The sequence below is a fragment of the Paramisgurnus dabryanus genome, chromosome 2 (genome assembly GCF_030506205.2).
Source record: "Paramisgurnus dabryanus chromosome 2, PD_genome_1.1, whole genome shotgun sequence".
Lineage (NCBI taxonomy): Eukaryota > Metazoa > Chordata > Actinopteri > Cypriniformes > Cobitidae > Paramisgurnus > Paramisgurnus dabryanus.
This window is the reverse complement of record NC_133338.1, coordinates 39361809-39384058: the sequence shown is the minus strand read 5'-3', so window position 1 is coordinate 39384058 and position 22250 is coordinate 39361809. Positions and strand designations below refer to the sequence as shown.

General features: G+C 40.0%; 1 protein-coding gene across 5 annotated transcripts in view; it reads right to left on the bottom strand.

Moving 5' to 3' along the window:
* The window catches only part of znf536 (zinc finger protein 536), a 189356-nt gene that overhangs the window by 116760 nt on the left and 50346 nt on the right, over positions 1-22250 (bottom strand). For all 5 annotated transcript variants that reach the window (XM_065289268.2, XM_065289272.2, XM_065289274.2 and 2 more), the window contains one exon: positions 11339-11453. The gene's annotated coding sequence lies outside the window, so the exon portion shown is untranslated. The remainder of the gene's footprint in view (positions 1-11338; positions 11454-22250) is intronic.

The following is a 22250-nucleotide window of genomic DNA, read 5'->3' as shown; positions in this document are numbered from 1 at the left end:
ATGGAGGAGGGGAAGAGAGAGCCCTCTCCATCCCGCTACAGTCATTTACCAATTATTTTGAGTACCTGCTGACAGGTACGTGTCACAGTCAGCTACCCTTCCCCAGTCCTCTTCCTCACATGATTTACCTTTCCCCCTGCTGAGGAGGAAGCAGCCAAGCTACAGGCGCTGGAGACGGAGGATGTGTGGCAGAAGAGAGCTGCTGTGGCATACAGCTGAAGTTCCCACGCTTTGATTCGAGAAATGGTTGATTCGCTGTTAAAAAACCCTCTCTCTTTGTCAATGCAGGCGAGGCAGAGAATGACAGAAGAATGGCAAAACGTTGAAGCGAACCAACAATTGGGTCAGAATAGAAAACAAGCTCATTAAACCAGGAGAGGAATTTACCAACAAAACACCTATTAAGGTCTGTCACTGTGTATTCTAGCTGGTGAAGAGTGAACATTTGATAGAGAAAGAAACAATGTAGACGGCTATAGCATCACACACATTTTCTGTTTTTCAGAGTACATTAGTTCTGTTTCAAATATGGAGAACTTAACACAGCATTACCTTTGCTTGAGCAAAAGACTTATGGTGCATTCACACCAGCCGCGTTAGAGGCAGCAAAACGCGCTACTTGCACGTAGTTGGACACTTGAACACGAGTTTACTCGCTTCATTTGCACGAGAATTTCTAGTAATTTGAGACATTCACATTTGGACATTTACATTATGGGAGGAGCTTCTGCGACTCTGCTCGCTTCCTGTAATCACGTCACTACTACAGATAGGTCCTGATTGGTTAACGCGGCGCGGAAATCCTCAGAAGTTCAAATTTTTCAAGTCGAGCGTTTCCCGCGGCAACGCTCAATTCGCACGGAACACACCATCCGCGCCATGCCTACCGCGCGTACAGGATGCCTAATAGTGTCTTTGCATTGACTTAACATGTAAATCACTCGCGCTTGCCGCCCCTACCGCGCCTGATGTAAACCCTGCATTAAGCAGTAAAACCAAGTATGTTTCTTAGGTACACTGTCAGTAAAAGTGGTATAAAATTGTCCCTAGCGGTCACACTGGGGCAGTACCCTTTAAGTAGGTCCTAATATGTACCATTTTAAGTACAGATGTATACATTTGGTTCCGACGGACCTTTCAGGTATTAATATGAACACTTTACGTACAGTATGTTTAGAAAGGGTACCGATCCAGTGACAGCATTTTTTTATTTTTTTTTGACAGTGTAGGTAATTGTGCATTTATGTGCATGTGCCATATTTTGGATGTTGCATGCAGGAAGCTTGTTCTTGTCATTTTTATGTGTGCAAGAGATGTGTGTAGGCCACAAAAAAGCACAGAATTCTGCTCTCATCTGGGCAAACTAAACTGAACAACTCTCCAATGTGTGTGTGTGTACATTTACAGTATGTGTGTGTGCACCTCCTCGAGGGGGCACTTCACAATACTATCAACATTCTCTGTGCTCCAAATTGTCTGCTTTCTGTCTTCAGAGAAGCAGCGATACTTTAGGAAAAATAGAAACGTAAATGAAGATAAGAGACTGGTTAAGTAGGTATCTGTATTTTCTCTCCCTCTCTTTTTCTGAGATTCAGTGGCTGGATTTAAAAAGTAATCTGACATGCAGGTGTGAGATTATCAGGGGAGAGGAGCATGGGACCCTGGGGACTGAAATGATGGAAAGACTATGAATCTGGGGGACTGTTTTCTGCCCAACTAAGCAATACCAGCTTGCTTTGTAAAACACAGATCCTATAAAACATAAAAGACACAAAGCGAGAAGACTGCACAAAACTGTCTATGAATGTGAGAAAAATAATTTGGGGGCCAAATGTTTTGCTTTTAATTTATGCTTCTTTTGCCACTTCGTAAAATTGTACAGATGGAGGACAAGAAAGGATCGGGAAGTGTCACAAGCCCAATACAAACCCATGTAAACCATATGAGCACCACAGCTCAATGTGTTGGAGCATGTGCGCTAACCACAGGGCCACAGACCTAACAGGGAAGCCAAATCTTTTAGGAATGTCTTTTGGCTATTCTCAGTTCTTACTTTTAAATCACTACTCTGACGCTATTAGTATACAGAGAGGTGTTGCCATCGTGTGAAGCTTGCAGAATCTCTATCTATTTTTACGTGTGACCTGCAGACAGAAGATTTGTCGGCCTGTTGTGGTGTTTTGTGTTTTTCTGCTCCGGGTGCCTCTAATCCCACAGCCTGCCAGTGACCCGGACCCGCTGCATTACGATCCTATCGGCCCGTGTGTGATACGCCTCTAATTGAAAAGGCCCTGCACCATGTCTAAACCTCTTCTTGCAACTCCAGCGCATGTTATGTCTGCATGCGGAATCGGATCTCTAAGAGGCTTATGAGTGCGTGTGCATGTTTGAGCGAGCGTGTTATGTTGCCGGCACACAAATGTGTGCGTTTACGTGTGAGATACATATAAAACAGAGTGGTGGAGTAGATTGATATTTGAAACAGCCAAGCAATGGAAGGAATTAACCACCTTTACTTGGTTTTAATTACAATGAAGTCCACCTCTGTAGCCGAGCACTAAAAATACACGCTGGGTTTCCCTGTGGGACTGAAGTTAGCAGGCCTTACCGCAGCTCATACCTCAGTGCAAAAAAGAGAAAGATACACACACACACACACACACACACACATACTGTACTCCAGAACCTAAGCCACAACACCGAAAATGGAACAGGCCATATGTCCTTTCTGTGTATTTTGGGATCTCAGTCTAAATCAATCAGATAATGCTACAAAAATGATATATTAAAAAAGAAAGAAACAGAAGATAGGAGAAAAAAATCAAATTTGAAAGGAGAGAGCAAAATGCACAGGGGAATATGAGATGAATCCAGGTCTTAGGGGTGTTCCAGCGAGTAAAATAAGGTTGAACCTCAATAGGATCAACATTCAGGGCAAAACTGCAATAAAAGTAGAAATGTGACAGGGAAAATGATCTGTAATTAGGACAAACAGCACTAAAAGCAAGTTCAAAGATAATTGTTTTTTGGAGGGGTGTGTGACTGACTGCTAGGATTCCCAGGGTGACCAGTTTGCTTGCGTGAAGATTGAAAGAGAGAGAGAGCGAGAGAGAGAGAGAGAGAGAAGGAAAGACTAAGCGATGAAAGTAAAAAAAGATGAAGGGCTTTGCTGAAAAAGGTTAAGAGGCACGAAAAAAACCTCAACAGCAGGACAGAAAGAGAAAAAAATAATAATTGAGAGAGGGGGTGAGAGAAAGTCACTGAAGGTGAGATCAGACCATCTGAATCCGAAAAAAGAAAAATTAAAACAGAGTGTGTGAGAGAAAGTTAACAAAGACACCCTACCGAACAAGCACCAATCCATCATAAGACCAAGCATAAAAAACAACAAGTGTCCCAACACCCTTATCCCCACATACATCTCTACACAAAGACTGCTATTGTTGTTGGTTTTCACAACACTATGGCCTTTGATGGATTCTGCGAGCTAAAGAATAGCAACACAATAGATGGCAGGGGTCAGGGTATAAAACGCATTATGAATTACATTTTTTATGTTGGCCCCACGTTTGTATTAATCACCTGAGCAGGGTGTTGCATTCTCAAGGAGATTCAATGGTCATAAAGGGGAGGGACCTGTTAGATGTGCTTCAACTTTGAATGCACTTTCTTTGTCTGTTTGTATATTTGGAAGCTGAAGAGCAGCAGGAAATAATGACAATGTGAAATGTTATACGTGACATAGTTTACATTTTATTTTCAAAACCCAAAAGCCAAAGACAGTCACTTCGTTTTTTCTGTTTCCTGTCCCTAAAATGAAGTCACACTTGGCCGTGTGAAACATAAGCATAATTGCGCTTGAACTGACTCAGGCACGACCTAAAAATACACACAATGACAGTTAGATGAGCAGAGACAGATAAAGAGAAAGACGGGCGTCCTTTAGCTGTGTGTGTATTCTGACTTATTTCCCACATATGCCAATAATGGAAATAAACGGATGTGTGAGTTAAACCTTATTGTCCGTGAACGTGTCCTGCTATATTTAGTATTTTTTTGTAAAAAGGAACCTTTTTACTTTGACTAAATCTTCTCTCACAACTGTGTATCTGTCTCTATCTGTGCATGCTTAAAAAGAAAAGAAAAAGGGCAAAAAAACAGTTCATCCGTGCAATTTTTGCAATTAAAAAAGACACAAAAATAATTATTCCGCAGCACACTCGAGCGACACATCCTGAATCCAAGAAGCACGGATCACGTGTTTAATAAAAAGGTTAATCAGTTGTTAATCAGAGGATTAATAACTTGTTATTTTCTTTACAAAACCATTAATATTATGCCATAAATATTTAATGCTGATGGGTGTGTTTTTTTTCTTTTTTGTTTTTTTATTGGGTAGGGAAGAGAAGACGGTGCGAATGAGTAATCCACACGCTAATGTGCATTAATCATGCTTTGTTAAAGACAAATAAATTCCTTCATGTTTATTAATACAACCTCGGAGACAACAATACACTTTACATTATTTAGAAAGTTATTAATAAAGCATTTATCAGCAGTGCCAATAAAGGACAAAGTCCGCAAGCACAGGCATTCAAGACAAGGATTGTTAGAAATTAAAAACTCATATTAAAACCTTAAAAAGCTTGAGTTGACTGAACTTGAATACACTTCTGTAGGTTAAAAGAATCAAAAAAAAAATTTGTTTGCCTTTCTGAAAAGAATTTGCCCTGCCAATCTGCTAATCAAAGCAAAACAAATATTGTGTTTCTCTCGCTCCACTTGTTTGAGCGAATATATAACATTCCCAAAATACCCAGTCCTGGTTCAAATGTAATTAAATTGCGCCTTTAGTAAAAACATGCAGTGGTTCTCCAATTAGCTCTGTTTATGTCATTCAAAAAATAAAAAGAATTGCTGGACTTGGGCATGCCCAAGGCACTGTCGCGTCCCAGAATGATGCAACGCCTTTGTGTTCGGTAGGTTGAACGTCATCGCAATAGTTTAGTTTTTGGTCTTAAGACTATTGATGGATAGAGCAGAGTACACAAACAGTGTGGGTGTTTTGATTGAAGTGAGTTAAAAATACAATTCCATTGATTCCAAGTGTGATAGTGTTTGAACAACAGGAAGTGTGAGAGGTGTATTATGGTGGCACAGATTCAGTGATTGAATGATTAAAGAACTTTACGCTGTGCTTTGTAAAAATAATGATGTTCGTATGTGAGGATAAAAATATTGGAATTAAATTGCTCCGTAACTGGTGAGCACTGTAGTTAAAGGTAAAATGCTAGACTCTTTACAGGCTTCTTGTTTCTCGACGGTTATCTGGTTCTCCCTGCGGTTTTAAGCATCATATTGAAATTAAATTGTTTTAGCCATTTACAGGGTTAGTTCACACAAAATGAGAAAAAATCTGTTAATTACTCTTATGTCATTTCAATCCCATGTGACTTTATTCACTGCAGAACACAAGTGGAGAAATCTTGAAGAATATTGACTTATATACTTAAATGAGGAAAATAAGTATTTGAACACCCTGCTATTTTGCAAGTTCTCCCACTTAGAAATCATGGAGGGGTCTGAAATTGTCATCGTAGGCGCATGTCCAATGTCAGAGACATAATAAAAAAAAAAATCTAGAAATCACAATATATGATTTTTTAAACTATTTGTTTGTATGATACAGCTGCAAATAAGTATTTGAACACCTGTCTATCAGCTAGAATTCTGACCCTCAAAGACCTGTTAGTCTGCCTTTAAAATGTCCACCTCCACTCCATTTATTAACCTAAATTAGATGCACCTGTTTGAGGACGTTAGCTGCATAAAGACACCTGTCCACCCCATACAATCAGTAAGAATCCAACTACTAACATGGCCAAGACCAAAGATCTATGTGGAGGAGTGGGCCAAAATCCCTCCTACAGTGTGTGCAAACCTGGTGAAAAACTACAGGAAATGTTTGACCTCTGTAATTGCAAACAAAGGCTACTGTACCAAATATTAACATTGACTTTCTCAGGTGTTTCTCAACTTATTTGCAGCTGTATCATACAAATAAATAGTTAAATCATACATTGTGATTTTTTTATTTTTATTAGATTCTGTCTCTCACAGTGGACATGCGCCTACGATGACAATTTCAGACCCCTCCGTGATTTCTAAGTGGGAGAACTTGCAAAACAGCACGGTGATCAAATACTTATTTTCCTCCCTGTATAAACTAAATATTGGCTCTTTTTCCATACAGTAAAAGTGAATGGGACACATTCTGTCTGTCACCTCACTTTGTGTTCTCTGAAATAACATAAAGGTGATGAAACGATGACAGAATTTTCATATTTGGCTGAATTATCTACAGCACATAAGAGACCATGAGTGAACTGACTAACACAATAGTTTATTTTCAATCAAAGTTAGCTTGTACTTTTCATCGAATAACTGAATGGATTTCTCACAAAATGCAATCCATCTACCTGTCAATGCATCCATCCATTCTTTCAACAATTCAGAGGTGGCCCTATGCTGTCAAAATATAAATAAATATAAATAATGCATGCCTACGTGTCTTTAATGAATATCAACTGAGAACAATTTGAGTGAAACCTCTGCAAATCTATGAGCCTGAGGCCAGTGGTGAATAATTGTTGAATAAAATGTTTGCTCTGAGCACTCCTTCACACTCTCTTTCACATTAATAAATGGAAAACATGGTCATGACTCTATCCAATACTCTAGCTTTCATTGAGTCCTTTGGTCCACATGTCCAGATGGACTCCATCTGAGAAACAACAAGAAAATCGTGTCTACAATGCCATACCACGACGCACCAATCGTGCCACCCTGCATGGCATTTAAACCACCTTCAGTCCATTGTCTCCCAGAACAGAGAAATCCACAGAGAGAGAAAGAGAGAGAGAGAAAAGGAAGAGACGGTGCCAAAAAAGAAAGCTGGAGAAAGTGGGAGAGATCCATTTTGTGTTTCGTTTAAATGCTGATTTCATCATCGGACTAAAACACATAACTTTAAAAGCGAAATCAAATATTAAAAATGACAGGCGGTATAAGTATGGTGAGTGAGCCGGGGTCACGAAGGGAGGAGGCGCGGGCGGCTTGTCAGCCACTATCTGTCAGAGTGAATTAGAAACAATCAGGGGCAACTGAAAGAGAAGGTGATTGTTATTAAGCAGCGGGGCTGTGAGCAAGCTCCCCCAGATGTGGCCATGCATATAAAAGAACAGGAAGCCAGCAGTTTAATTCAGGAAACGCTAGCGAACACGGCCCGCACAAAGGGGGAAGGAGGAGGGAGAGGGATGAGAGCAGGAGAAAAAGGCCTTTTGTTACTAATAAGCTGGAAGTTACTTTGATAACAGGCAAGGGTTAGGCACCGGAATAAAATCACCCCCCCCCTTTCCTCTTCGCCGCTCTCGCTAGCTTGTTTCATCCTTGATTCATATTTTCAAGACGACAGACCGCACCAGTCAGTCAATATCTGCGGGGGAATATAATGGGAGTAGAGAAATAAGGGGTGAAATGTAGATAAGTTGACCTTAACAAGGGTGAGGAGAAGAGACAGCCTCGGCCATATATCAATTACCCAGCTGCGATCACACTCTGATGATGTGGGAGAGGGAGATGGACGACCCCTCCCTCCGCCATCCCCTGACAATCTCTCGCTGTCTGTCCGCCACCAGCTCGGGTAAACTCCTTGGAGGCAGCCATCATGGCCGCGGATTGTCGTCAGGGGCGACGGGGGAGGGAGGGGATGTGTACAATATGTTTTTCAAAAGGAGCGGAGGCTTGATTTGAATGATAAGAAAAGACGCTAATCTGCTGTGCTATGGCCTCACGGGCACATTCACTACGATGCTCCGACCCACCCACCACACGGGAAATACGCCGTATAAACACGGTGACCCAAAAGGGCCTTCTTGTCACACATGTCTAAACACGGCAACAAAGTACCTACAAACACTAAACACAACTCTGTATTGACTGATGACGGTGACACGAGGATGACAAACTCTCTGCTCAGAAACAGATGAGAGATGCAAAAGATTCTGGGTAGACGACGATTCCCTCTGATAGTTAGTGATTTTACAACATGCTGTTAATATATGTACGTTTGTATCACTCTGTGAGGTAGAGAGCGTCTCTAGAGAGTATTTTTGTTTGTTCTAACAAGCCTGTCATAAGAGACTGCTAACTTCGGCTATGCAAATACTTCACCAGCAGGAAAAAATGAAGATTGTCATTTCGAAAAGTCCCCGTCTTACTTTAAGCGACGGCAACGTTTTGATTTTCATTTCTCTTTGTAGTGAGAGATATCTATGGAAATTATCCCTGCCTTGAGATATTTTTGTGATCCTGTAATAGCTATAACTGTTAAATAAAAGCTCTGCAATAGAAACACATACAGCAGATTTTGAAGCGTGTCACCCGGCTCTGTTTTTTAAGCATGATGTGTGGAGCTGTGACTGGAGGGTTGTGGTGTTAAACATGCTATTGCTAAATATTACCTTAGGGAGTAACAGTGTATGTATATATATATAACACCTGAGAGAGGGAGAGAAAGAGAGATGTGAGGGGGAGTGGAGCACTTTATAAAGGGGATAGGACCAGATAGGGGTTGATGGTGAGTAGCCAAAAAAAAAGGATGATTTTAGGAGAAAGAGAAACAGTTCAGGAAAGAGGGGTGAGATTGATAAAGTGACAATGGAGAGAGAGAGAGGGTCCATGCAGTCCTATCATTTCTTCTTCTCTCAGGACATGTCTTAGATTTCAGTGTGATTAGATAGTCAGGGATAGAGAGATGTTCTGAGGGAGTATTAGTAATTAATCACTACTGAAGCTGGGATTTCCACTCACACGGTCTCGTCTATACAGACACACACACACGGTTTCTTCAACCATTCTACAAAACACAAAAAGAAGGAAAAAACAGCCGAAAACAAAACAAATAGAAGTAAAAAATAGCAAAAACAACAAAAACATTAAGCAGAGGCTTAAGAGGCAAACAGTTCCCTTTGTGCCGTGTGCTAATTATTACGGTGCCCATAATAGGCTCCAGTCTTTTCCATAGACAATGTCTTCACACCTATCATTACTGAATGAAAGGGTGACCGTAAAAAAGTCCAGCGATCTCTGCTTGCAGCTCTCTTACCAGCCCTTCGCAGTCTTTTTCTATTTTTATTTTTTTATTTTCTGTACTATGAATAAATTTAGTCTGTCCCGGACATGAAAATGTCAAATACCTAAAATACACCTAGGCTAAATAGCATATTAATTTTTAATGCTCCTTCATCCTATGCTGCTATTCTCATATCTAGTATGTCTGCCAACAGCTGTTGCAGGCTCGCTCATAGGGGGATTTATAATCTATCTAAAAGTGTGCTGGAGCATTGTTCAAGAGTGGGGAGGAGGAAGACTTTTTATTCATGGGCTGGCTTTTTTACCCCTTATTTCTCTCTAAAAGATGTGAAAAATGTAAATCATTATTGCTTCTTTTCATTTTTTTGATTCACACACTTCCTTCTAATTTTTAAATGATCCAAAAATGCAAGGTGCAATAAAATTCATGATTTCTTTTACTATGATGAATATTTCTCAGGGTAGATTTATTTATGAAAGTCAATTTCTATTTAAGTATATTATTTAGAGTTTTTCTATTGAGCTATTTTATTCAAAGCATTTCACTGTTTTAGCCCAGGGAAGATGCAGTTTATTCAAAACACATTTAAAATAGCAGCCTGTTTGCTTTATAGATATATGTAACTATTAACTTTAAAAAAAAACATGAAACAGCAAAAAAGCTATAAACAAAGAAAAAATCAAACAATTGTTGTGGCCAGCAAATATTTTACAAAAGCAGTTTATTATTTGCTTTAAAGGCAGAGTGCACGATATCTAAAAAAAAAACTCTTTGGAAAAGTAAGTCGGGCTGACTTCCAAAACACACTTGTAGCCAATCAGCAGCAAGGGGCGTGTCTACTAACCGACATCGTTGCCTGGGTTGCGTATGTGTGAGGTGGGTCTATCAACAGAAGGTCCAGATACTATTGGGGTAGGGGTGTGTTTGTTTAGGTGATTTCATATAGGGCTGGGTATTGGAAGGGCCTCAAGATACGTATCGCGATACAATACAATACGTTGCATGTTGCGGTACATTGCAATACCTTTTTCCTTTTTTTATCAAAAAATTAAAAAAAAAAATAGAGCTGAAAAATAGTGCTTCCACACGTCTGCTTTGAAAGCTGCAGGTGTTTATACATTTTCAGCCATTTTCTCACTCCTGATAATTTCTGAGACATTGGCCGAATGGTCGTATATGAGAGACCACTGGACAGCGACAACTACAGCAGCGGCGGAGGAGGTCGTTTGAAGCACACAGAGGGTTTTGATGGGGTTTTAAAATACAAAGAGTAGAGATTGAAATATCGATGCTCTATTGTGGAAAAATTTATCACGATAGTTAGCTGTATCGATATTTTTGCACAGCTCTAATTTAAAATGTCAACATTGGCTTTCAGAGATTATGGACCCTGCCTTTAAATTACAGTGACAGTGTTACCCCTCAAAAATGTGCCAACTTGCCCCGACCTGACAAGTATGAAAAACAGCCTCGACTTATATATTGTTAATTTGCTGAAACAAAAGCTGGTACAAAACTATGATGATACTGACATGTTTGTTTGGGGGACTGAGTTCACAAAAACGTTCGTTAAGGACACTTTTAAACTAGGCTTTTGAAACCACCAAAAATTTCTGGCTGGAAAAAAACACACATCTGGACTTTTTCATAATCAAAACCTTAAAATACTACTAAAAGAAATTCCAACTTTTCCACTTTCCCAAATAGTCTATATCTTTTATATGTATTGAAAATTCATGCTGTCCACAAATGAAACATGTCAGTGAAAAGGCTTGAACTGGATTGAAAAGCAAATTGGAGAAGCGATTGCTCTAAAGTGGGCTTTTATATGTCATTTAGATGTTCGGCTTTAAGACACATTGCGGGAGAAGATTACAAGTGTTCAGCACAAAACGTGCTACTTCAAATGGACTGTCTGCTAGGGATCAGTCTTTAGGATCAGTTAATCTCATCCTGACACTGATGATTTGAGACCAGTGGGTAAGTAAACCTGCCTTATGTTACATATAACCACCGTCCAGTCACACAGATCTGGGATCTGCGTTTGAAGTAAATCTATTGATGAATGTATGTCCTGTGTTTGAGTGTGCATGTTAATCTGGTCCAGGTGTCACTTTGCTACAAATATGAAACATCGTGGTGCGTAAGGTTCAAGTGTAGCGTGTGAGATGACATCTTGCTTACCTGATCACTCTAAATGCATACTGGTCCGGGGCCCGTCAGGTTGAAGAGACCGTGACTCACCCCGCCACTGAGTCTGTACAGCAACAAGCGATGAATGTAGTGATGAGTCTTTATTCTGTCAGAGAGAGGAAGAGAGATAGAAAGAGGATGTCAGGCCAAATGTAACAAATTCACTGAATCACAGCAGTGGCGCAGAGGTCAAGGAAAAGCACCCGAAAAAGGTTAAAGATGAAATCAAAGCCGTGGCTCAGAGCGCCGCTGAAAATCTATCCCTGTGAGGCAAGGCCACCGCTGACGCGCTTCGCAGACAAGAAGCTAAATACTGCACGCCACTCTGGGATCTTTCATTTTCAACCGATCAATAAGGACTTATATTTATCAGGATTCCAAGCAGCTGCCACATCTGACAACCTCCACTTCATTTTCGCACTCCGCCCTCTCTCCCTCTCTCTCTCACTGTCTTACTCGCTCTACCCATCCATCCTCCGGCCTGTCTTCCGTGGCCTCGTGCTAAATCTGGACCCATCAACCATAAAACCAAACGGGGCGTTCGCTGTGGTTTTAGCCCTCACGTGCAGCCACGCTTTCACCACGTCCCCCTACTAATATTGGGTTAAGAAGCGTGCGTTTTGTCATTATCCTGTTGGCTCGAGCCCATCTCCCTGCTCTCTTTGTTCCACGCCACGCTATTGAAGCCTGCCAAGAAAATGGCGTCGTAAAACACGTACACCACTTCGTGTCCCCGCGTGCCATTTGTTGGTACGTGCGCACCCACGTGTGATTTAAAAATGCAGATATATTTAGGAAGGCGAAGAAGGGGAAAGGAAAGTCACCAATTTAAATCATTCAGAGAAGCAGAAGATTTGCTGAGAGGGTGGAGAGAAGGCCGAGTTAAAATAGCTCAATCTCTAATCATCTGTACGACAATATTTGCTGTGAGGCATTCTAAATAGATTATCGCTGGTCCATCTGCCTCATCACTGATTTATAAGGCGTTAAGCTGCTTTCCAAAGGCAAGGACTTCCTTTGCAGCTACAGTAGAAAGATTCTTGTTCAAATCAGGGCCAATGGCAGCTAAACAAGCCCGTGATCGGCGACAGCAAAGCAGTTTCAGCCGAGAGAGGCAGAGGAAATAAAAATAGGACGGCACTATCCGGTTTGGAGTCGCCACATGAAGCTTTCTGAATCCAAAAATGTGTATCTCCGATTTTACAAAGGAACAAGGAGGAGGGAGTGAAGCGAAAAACACACACACAAACATACACACACGGGCGGACACAAAAAAAAAACAAGGGACATCATTAACATATGAATACTGTATGCAAATGGTTAGAAGAGAGCAGATGTTGGCGCATTTAATTGACCTATATGTGAATTGCATCCAAACCTACTACACAGAGTATGCTGAGTGTTCAACGAGCATGAAGAAACACTGGATGCCCGACACTGGCTTCCTTACACGACACAAACAGGGGTGATACACGGAGTAAATGAGGGGGAGAGGATAGAGAGATGTAAAAGGATGAAGACAAAGAAACTCGAGCATCACAGCTGAGATTCGTGTCGCTAGACAGCACAGCCACAGAGATGACTAAATACACTGGCTGTGTGTTCAAGCTGAGAAAGGGCGTCTTGACACAGTAAATGGAAGTATAAAGGTATTAAGGCCTGTCTGGATCCAGTGTTGCCATAACATCCTGTCTACTAAAATGGCTTAATCTAGTTGATGTAAGAAAGCACAGATGTATCATTCGCTGCCTCTGATATCCCACAATCCTGTGCGAGCGGTTATTGAAAATAATAAAAATGGTGATTAAAAAAGCATGTTTATTTCAAACTGCCTGGTTTTCAACTTATGAGTATTATCATATTTCCTTGGTGATCTCTAAAGTTAACTTGCCTTGGAAGCCTGCCTGAATCCAGTTACCTTATAATACAAAAAAGCTGCCACTCAGGAACTGAAGGACGCTTACTTAAGATTTCGGACAAAGCCACTGGCTGTTACCACCATGTGTCTCTCATGCAAGACATCACCGGTAATCAATGACATAGCAGCCTTTGGGGGACATGACCATGACCGGTTATGATCTCCAACCTGTGTGACAACTGCTTTCTAACTCTACCCTCTCTTTCTTTTCTCCGTAGACAATAAATAACAAAGAAAAGTTGTGTGTGCGGGGGGTGGAGTCAAAGCTTTGCTTTTGCTAAGTTTTGCATGGGTGAACTATAAGAACCACAAATGCTAATTTAATCTGGGCTCTGCCCTTTCTTTCCCCCTTTCTCCCTCCTGCTTAGGAATGTCATTAAATTGTATTAAACAGCCTTTTGTCCACAGGGCAAGGACCACCCGATATATGATAATACATTAATGCCCTGGTGCTATAGCCACTGAGCTGAGACGTTCTTTAAGGCCGGAGGCTGAGAAGCACACACATGGAGCATGGAGCAAGCATATACAGTATGTGTGAGCGTGTGGGTATGCATGTGCACAAATGTGTGTATGTGAAAGGGAAAGAGAGGCTGGCTAACAAGTGTGACACATACTAATAGAAACATACCTAATAAATTACAAGCTTTCAGGGTCTGGCAAGCTGACATTTTCTCTGCGAGCGGGACAATTTCATATCTGCGGAGCAGGGAACCAAATTGCATCACATGGAGATGCTGGGAGATTAGCATAAAAATTAACACTTAAATTTCAGCTTATTGTCAAGCCTTCTCCTGCTCTTTCTGAAACACCAACAATCAATTCCTTTTAGAGATCTGATTAGCTTCCATGATGCTTATTATCCTAGTCGTGATTCTGCACCACCATCCGAGTCTCCTGGACTATTTGTTTAAATGGAATTAGGAGGCTGATAAATCTATAGGTGTCTCTTAGATGCACACCCTTTCCACTTCTCTCCCACTCTTTCTTTTTGTTCGACCCTTCATCAGCAGTCGCTCATTAGACATCCTGATTAATATGCCATAGATCGCAGAGGAGTGTTTTACATTTAGATGGTTTATTATTTACATGTCCATCTGACGCAGTCATTCTAACAGACATCCTATTAAGACAATGACCGGGTGTGAAAATGGAAACGTTACATTAATGCACAGCTAACCCTAAAAATAAGTGGCACCTTTTTGAAATATAGTCAGCAACTTATGAACAGATAAGATTATGTTGCTCTGAATATGCCAACTCCAAATTGTTAAGTGGGGACCGCTTTTAAGTGTTTCATTATTGCAACATACAGATACAGAATTTAAACACAAATACAAAATGCAAAAGCAGCTAAACGCCACCTCTGTCAAAAATGAGATGATGATATTAACCGAATGCTCTCAACACATATTATACGTTCAACAAATATTTAAGCTTTGAATTTGCTTAATCCCAGCCTCAGGCCATTAAAAAATACTGGTCTGTTGGCAGAATCTATTAAGACCAAAAATGCTCATTAACATGAATAAATGTCATACACACTTTTATGTAAGCTCTCATATAAAAAATAGGAAAATAAATAAATAAATAAATATATATATATATATATTTATATAATTAATATTCAAAACATTAGCATATCCTATTTTGGATTTAAGACCAATGCCATAAGTGCACTTCCCCTCTTAATTTAAGCGCGTGTAATATGAAGTCATACTATTCACATTCACTCTTTCAGAGAGAGCAATGCGAGTCTTCCCACATTTTCAAAAGCTTCAATACCGCTGTACTGAAATATCTGTCAATATATTCGTATTAAAATGACTGCACAAGTACGTGGTGATGAGCAGCGTGCGCACTGGGTGGCTTACCAGGTGGAGAGCGAGGGGCTTCGTTCTGTTTAAACAAAATTCTATTTCATCGCATCCAGATGTCTTTAAGCACAGTCCGTTCGCCATGTGCGCACTCCAAGATACACAAAAAATGTATACAAACATTTATTCATAACGACATGCCTCTCCTCAGACTTGAGAGTCAACTGTGCTCTTTCCATGCCGTTTCATGGGTAAACCAAATCTAATGTTAAGCGAAAACATTGTAACGTGATTAGCCTTTGCGCTCGCTTCTGTGACCGGATTCCTTGTTCTCCAGCCAGGCGTCTAAGCTGAGACGTGTGTTTGTCGTGTGGCCCACAAAAACGTGTCGGGTTTGGGCTTCGATGAGTGCCAAGGCTGGCTTGACGCGTGGTGATATGACATCCCAGATATTTGTATTACCTGAAATCTTTAACTTTATGAGTAAAGTTCAAGCCGAAACTAAATATTTTATGTTCTAAGTGGATAACCACCGTCTGCCCCCGTTTAATCTACTCATTTGTATATCTCTATATCTATCTCTAGATATCTCTATCTTTAGTTATATAATATATCCTATATAGAATCATCTATGTCTGGCTCTCTCTCAAGGGTTTTTCCCTCTCAGGACTTTTCCCTCCTGACTAAAAAAAGCTGGGAGGTTTATTCTCCTAGGTTTTTTCCAACCCCAGGGGGGTCAGCGCCTTTTTCTTAGGTGCACCAGCACAAAAGTTAGGTGCACCCAAATTTTTGATTGCATTGCATTTAACACCGCAGTTTTACAAGCGCCCATGGTGGTCAAATGTACAGAATATAAATTAAATAGTTTAAAAAGGGGTGCACAGGCAAGGCGTGTAGACCAACTGCACTTCACCTCTGTATCCGCCCCAGTTTTGCCGCTTTCTGCACGTCTTCTATTAAAAAAGAACTAAACACTTGCGGTTGCCGCGTACCGTGTGAAACGCCCATAATGAGGGAGGGAGGTGTCCACCCTTCACTATCTGAATAGTTTAGACCATGGTGTATGTCTAATGTACATCTGTTGTTGAACCAGAAGAAGACTTTTTAACTTTTTCCCTTGAACGGCTGGTCCGCTGGTGCAACCTCAGACTTTTCAAAGTCGCACCATTGAAAATTTAAGGTCGCACTTTCGAGCCCTGCATTATTACTACGCTCGCTAGTATGGTTTAATCTTAGTCGCTGTATTCTGCTGCTTATGTTGTCCATCACTTTTTCTGTGTTTTCTCTTGCATCTATTAATGTAAAGCTGCTTTGAAACAATTAAACAATTGTGAAAAGTGTTATATAAATAAAATTAAATTTTTGTAATTTAATTTATAATTAAATTAACAATACCAATATGCATTGTTTAATAATTATTAAAATAATTGTTTAATAATTGCAATATGCAGTAGTAAGGAAGAATTTCAACCATTTAAACCCGGCCTTTGTTTCATTTAGTCTCTCTCTCCTCCTCAACCTCTATTCTTATGTTAACATGGCTAATAGGAATGGGCCACCCGGCAGTGAACTTAAAAACTTAAGTCCACGCTCTGGAAAAATAATCCATTTCTCGCCATCCCCTGATGAAGCTTCAAACTTTATGTGTGGGCCCTCTGCAGCTCCACCGATACATGTGCCGGGTCCTTAAAGCATATTACTTTTCACACGGTTTAAGAATAATAAACGTGCACTTAGCTGAGCTGTTTTCTCGTCCTAATGCCACACAATGGCGGTGAGGAATTCAAAAGTCTTTAAGTTCAGAGTAAACACTCTGTTCTTTTGTTGACTGTACAGCATTTTTTCCTCGCTCTCTTTCTCTCTTTCATCTTTTTCTGAACTTGTTGTGTTTTCACTCTAAACAATACGCCCTTCCTTCACATCTGAACAACACACCTCTCTGTCATTTAATAGGTTAAATCCCGTAGTATGGAGAGTCATATTTTAAAGCGGTGGTTTATTTTTATGAGCGTCTGTAATTAACGCAGCATGTCCTATCTCTTAGTCATCGATGCCAAGGTCTCTATTTAAACAACTTTATTGTGAAATGTTTGCATTCTCAGCATTTGCCAGGCCACACACAGATTATTATTTCATACTTCTCAGCGACGTTCTGAAACGTTTATGCTTTCCAGTGGTTATTGTTTTTGATTATGGCACTTTGGATGAATCACTGTGGGGGGGACTGACTAGAAAACATGTTTACAGAGGGCCGAGTGTGAACCTGAAGGCCTCGCTCAGGCCAAACTAACGCTCACCACCTGATTTATGAAGCAAAGATTAAACTATTTATGTCCGAGCAGCCCGAGTTGTTTAATTTCTCAGCTTGAGGCCATTCGCTTTTTCTTTTTTTTTTTTTGACTGCACAAGTTTGTCTGTATTTACAGCAATAGAAGAAGTGAACAAACATGAGGGAGGACAAGAAAGTAATCAGTAATGCTCAAGTACCTTTTAATTGACCTTAAATCAAAAATGTGCTTAGACTTATTTAACTTAGACCGGATATTATTTAGCAATATCAAATAAGTCATTGTTACAAATTTAAAACAAGACATTATATGAAAAAGATTCTTAGAGTACAGCAGCTTCCTCTTTCATACAGAAACCTATATGAGAACCCACATTTATTTTTAAATAAAGTAGATGAGACGTTTACTCAAGATATATAATTTTTAATCTTTTAAAGGTGGAATTTAAACCCAGTAGTATAGTACACTGACATTTGTACAAATCCTAAAATATTAAAGTTTGATACAGGTTTACGTAAATCTTTCCAAACAACCCTGGAAGCCGATTGAGCACCTGATGGTTGGGAATCACAGTGTTAAGGGTAGAAATGACTTACAGCCTTCTAGACAGGAACATGATCCACATCGGATGGGAGAGCAGATGTCTTTTAACAATGCCGCTTCTCAATGATGTGCCCTGTGCCACCACAAACATTTTAAGACTTTCATTGTTACACAGGTGCTTTCTCTTCTCACAGCAGACAACAGAGCTCCCGAGGCACACGCCACCCTGACCACACCATTCACACTTCATAAACCTCACTCTCAAGCCTCCAGGGTGATGAGGTGGGAAGGCTGAGATGGACGCGACAATCTGTGAGCTAACCACACTTCGACATATGGCAAAGGTCCACAGGCCTCTCTTAATCTGTCCGTCAAACTGGCTGCTCTGTTTTCCCCGCTGAAACGTGAGAGCGCTGCATGGAGCAGTGGCAAGACTAATGCTAGCATCCGCTACTAGCCTAGCAATGTAATTTTATTATTTTACTCTTTATGTTTTAGTTACGTCAAACCGTTCTCTTTTCCTGCAGACTTGAAAGTCTGCCAGCGGGAATTACCTCAAGAGTAGCCCTGCCAAACCCGGCCCATATCCTCAGAGCGTAACATCGCCCCATCTAACCCATTCTGTGGAGCTCCAGGCTGCGTGCAGATGGGACTTCAGAGACTAAGGCTTGTCATCTTTTGATTAAGAACAGGAAGTGATTTCACTTTAAAGGCATTCCTCACACAAACCAGTGACCCAGGAGCTATTTGACAATAGCATAAAACTAGCATTAACCTATAGCATAAAACTTAAAAATTGATTTCTGAGTCTGTTCACCTCAGAGGTCTTGACTTTCTGCACTGTATCCAACAGTTAAAATCAAATGCCAACAACAACCTACTAAATTATTTGAATACTTGGGAAAAAATCTCTGAATGCACCTTGTTTCTGCATATATTCCACTTTTAAACGTGTAGCATTAACTGGATTTGTCATGCTTAGTTAGCATTTAGTAATCACTTTACCCAAGTTATTGAAAAAAAATTAAGCATATCTCATATCATATTTATTAAAATTACACGTTTTAATTTATGGGTAATGGTTCACTACAAACCAATTGACCACCTACATTGCATTCAAGCTATTTATTTAATCAGTAGCTGTGTTTGCCTATGGGACAGAACCCATGACCTTTGCACTGCTAATGCAATGATCTTATAAGTGAGTTACGTTTTATTGATTAATATACATTTATACCACGGGCCTGTTAAATGTTTTATTCTGATTGGTTGAGAAATGTTATACGGGTGTTGATTATTTTTCTGTAAAACGCACACCTAACCGGTTAAATGCCTTAAAAAAACACCAACATGGTTTGTGGTAACCATGGTATAAGTAAAAAAAATTGACTCAGGTCCTTTGAATGATTTGAAAATAATGCACACCCGTGGTGTTACCACTTTGGGTGTGCATTATTTTAGAATAATTAAACTTCAATTATTCCATAGATATTTATATATTACAATAAATTAAATATGATATATTAACTAAATATATATTTATTTAAATATATGATATGTCAATTTTTATTTTAAATGCTAAAATATACTCACAGAATTCAGCTATTCAGTAGACCTTATTTATAAATGTCAGACATATATTATTTATACAAACAAGGTTACAAAAAATGCAAACCTTTTAAAATGTTAGAAAACAACATCATATAATATTCAGCTTGACCTCCTGAGGTGATCAACATTTAATTAAGAACATCAACATTTTACACTTCATTTCATTGCCTATTTCTTAAAAGATAACTATATTTTAAAAATAAGGCCCTATTTTAAATCCTATTTTGAAATGCCATCTGCTACACACATTCAATCCGTGCAATACTTTCCACTTCATTATATATTGTTAAAGTTTAAGACGACTGCTACCTGCCTGCCTATTGTAAAGGAGACGTACAATAAAACGATAGCAAATTTGTGACATTTTGAATTTGACTTAGCATGAGCGGTTGAATCTGTCTATATTTTATTGTCAGGCACTTACGACAGCATACAGCGAATCTGCTCAGGGACCTGACCTTGGGTTAAGTGGGGCACTGTGCTATTTCTTCATGACCCCAGGCTTGTTAAGGGGAAAAATTGGGAGTCTGGAAGCATGGGGGAGGTCTCAGAGATTGAGATACAGACAGGGAGCTCCTCCATAAACCAACAGAGACAGACTGAGAAACGCCTCACCCGTCACATTAAAACGTCTCTCAGCTACACATCTGCACATGAACTACAAATCACGCCTGGCCAATGCTGGTGCAGTCCGGGAACAGTAAATGTTTCAGGAGACACAGATAAAACGTAATGCTCCTTTTGCTAGGGTCCCTGTGTGAGTCCGGTCATGTTCAGAGATTCTCAGACTGCATATCAAAGTGCTGGCCAAGCATCCAAGTATGTTATGATCTAATACATACCAATGACGTCTAACACATGAGGATTCTGTCATAGATATCAACAGACTGGTTTACCTGAAGTATTTTTTATATAATTGACATAATTTGTATAAATTAATATAATATAACACCAAATTACATTTTTTCTAATGTGTACAGACGACTTTCTATATTTGTTATTTTCGCTAATTATAGTTGACTATAATATGCTGATGACTCAATAGAATATAATATATTTCCTTTCCGTTATTTCATCTTAAGAAAAGTACTTATAATTTCTGTTCAGTTTATGAACATAAACCTGATGCTAACGGCTAACCCATGGCCATCTCTCTATGGTGCTACCCCGAGTCCTCTCCACCTCCCTGTTTGATCTAAAACATTGAGCTGGGTGTCAAAGCTGAAGCCGAGACCACCAGGATGGTAGTCCCTTACCTCAGTCCAGGAGAAACAGATCGAAGTGCTTACCTGCCTGCTGCAGACTAAGCACTTTACACACCAGGACAACATAGTGAAACAAGAACCACCTCAACAATTCATTGTCTAAAAGAAAACTCAGCGGTGTTGTGTTCACACACTGATTGATGTTTGTCTAAAAACAAATGTAAACTGGTGTAAAATGTATTTAGGTAACAGTGTAAGCACCTTTTTGTCAAGATGAATTGTCTAGGTTAGCTGAATACACAGTATAAGAAGGTGAGTCTTCTGTGTTACAGTTTAATTGAATAAAGGGAGCTATAATTAGAGATTAAGCTGAAATGCAGGACTATGAAACTAATCCTGTAAGGCACATCCTGTAATGTATGGGCACCCAGCGTGTTAGGCAGGGATTTGAGTTAGTGATGACTTGCTTGTCTGCCCTATCGATTGCACCTGGACCTCGCGCACTCTCTACGTATTATTCAAACCATCTCAATACTTAATCATCAGACCCCACCCTACGAGTAGACCACTGCATATACATGCTGTCCAAAACAGAAGGGTTTCTTAAGCGCTCTCTTTTACATAAACACATACAGGTGTACACTTGTACGAAACAGTCCATTAAACCTGTTCTTTTTCTCATTTTTCTTCTACAGAGTGACCAAAAGCACACACACACGTAGTTTATCTGACAGCAACCATCTAAGAATCACATAACATGCCACACACACATGAAACTAATTAAACATTATCACACTTCCTGTGACAAAACATTCATTAAAACTGCACGTACACGCACACAAATCACACTTCCAGACACACACAAGCGAGTACGCATTTCACAAGCCCACCCAACCCACGACAGTTCTGTTTGACCTTGTGTTGCCATATTCATTACATCATTAAGTTACCTCTTCATTAACTTTTCATTATTTATGGGGGCTTTTGGGGAGGGGGGACCTTTATCAAATACTATCTTTTGTTGAGCTCACAATGCAGAGTCAGACCCCCTCGAGAAATCGTCTGCCATGCCTCACTGCCAACAGGAGAATCGGCCTTAAACTCTTGTCATTTCTGAGTTTAAATCCAGCTCCCCAGACCAGGGACTGAAACCAATGAAAATAATCATTCCCTTTAAGATTACAAGCGCATAAACAAATGCGAAAACGAACTGTGTAACTTCCCTAATATGCCACAAGACTTTGGAATTAAAGATGGGTTCGGTTTGTTTGTTTTCAAATTACAACAATGTCTCGCTTCTGTATTTTTCTTCCATTGTGTCGTCAATGTTTAGGAAAAAGAAATCAATAGACAATGCCATTTGAGTCACGCAAACGCGGCGGACTACAGATAAACATATTTGTGTTCTGTACCCTTACACGAGCACCATTCTGTTCCCAAGGCGTATTGCGCTAGCTGTCATTAGCGAACCATCGGCCCCTCCACCGCCACAGATTGCCTTTTTAAAAAAGTCTGGCTCAC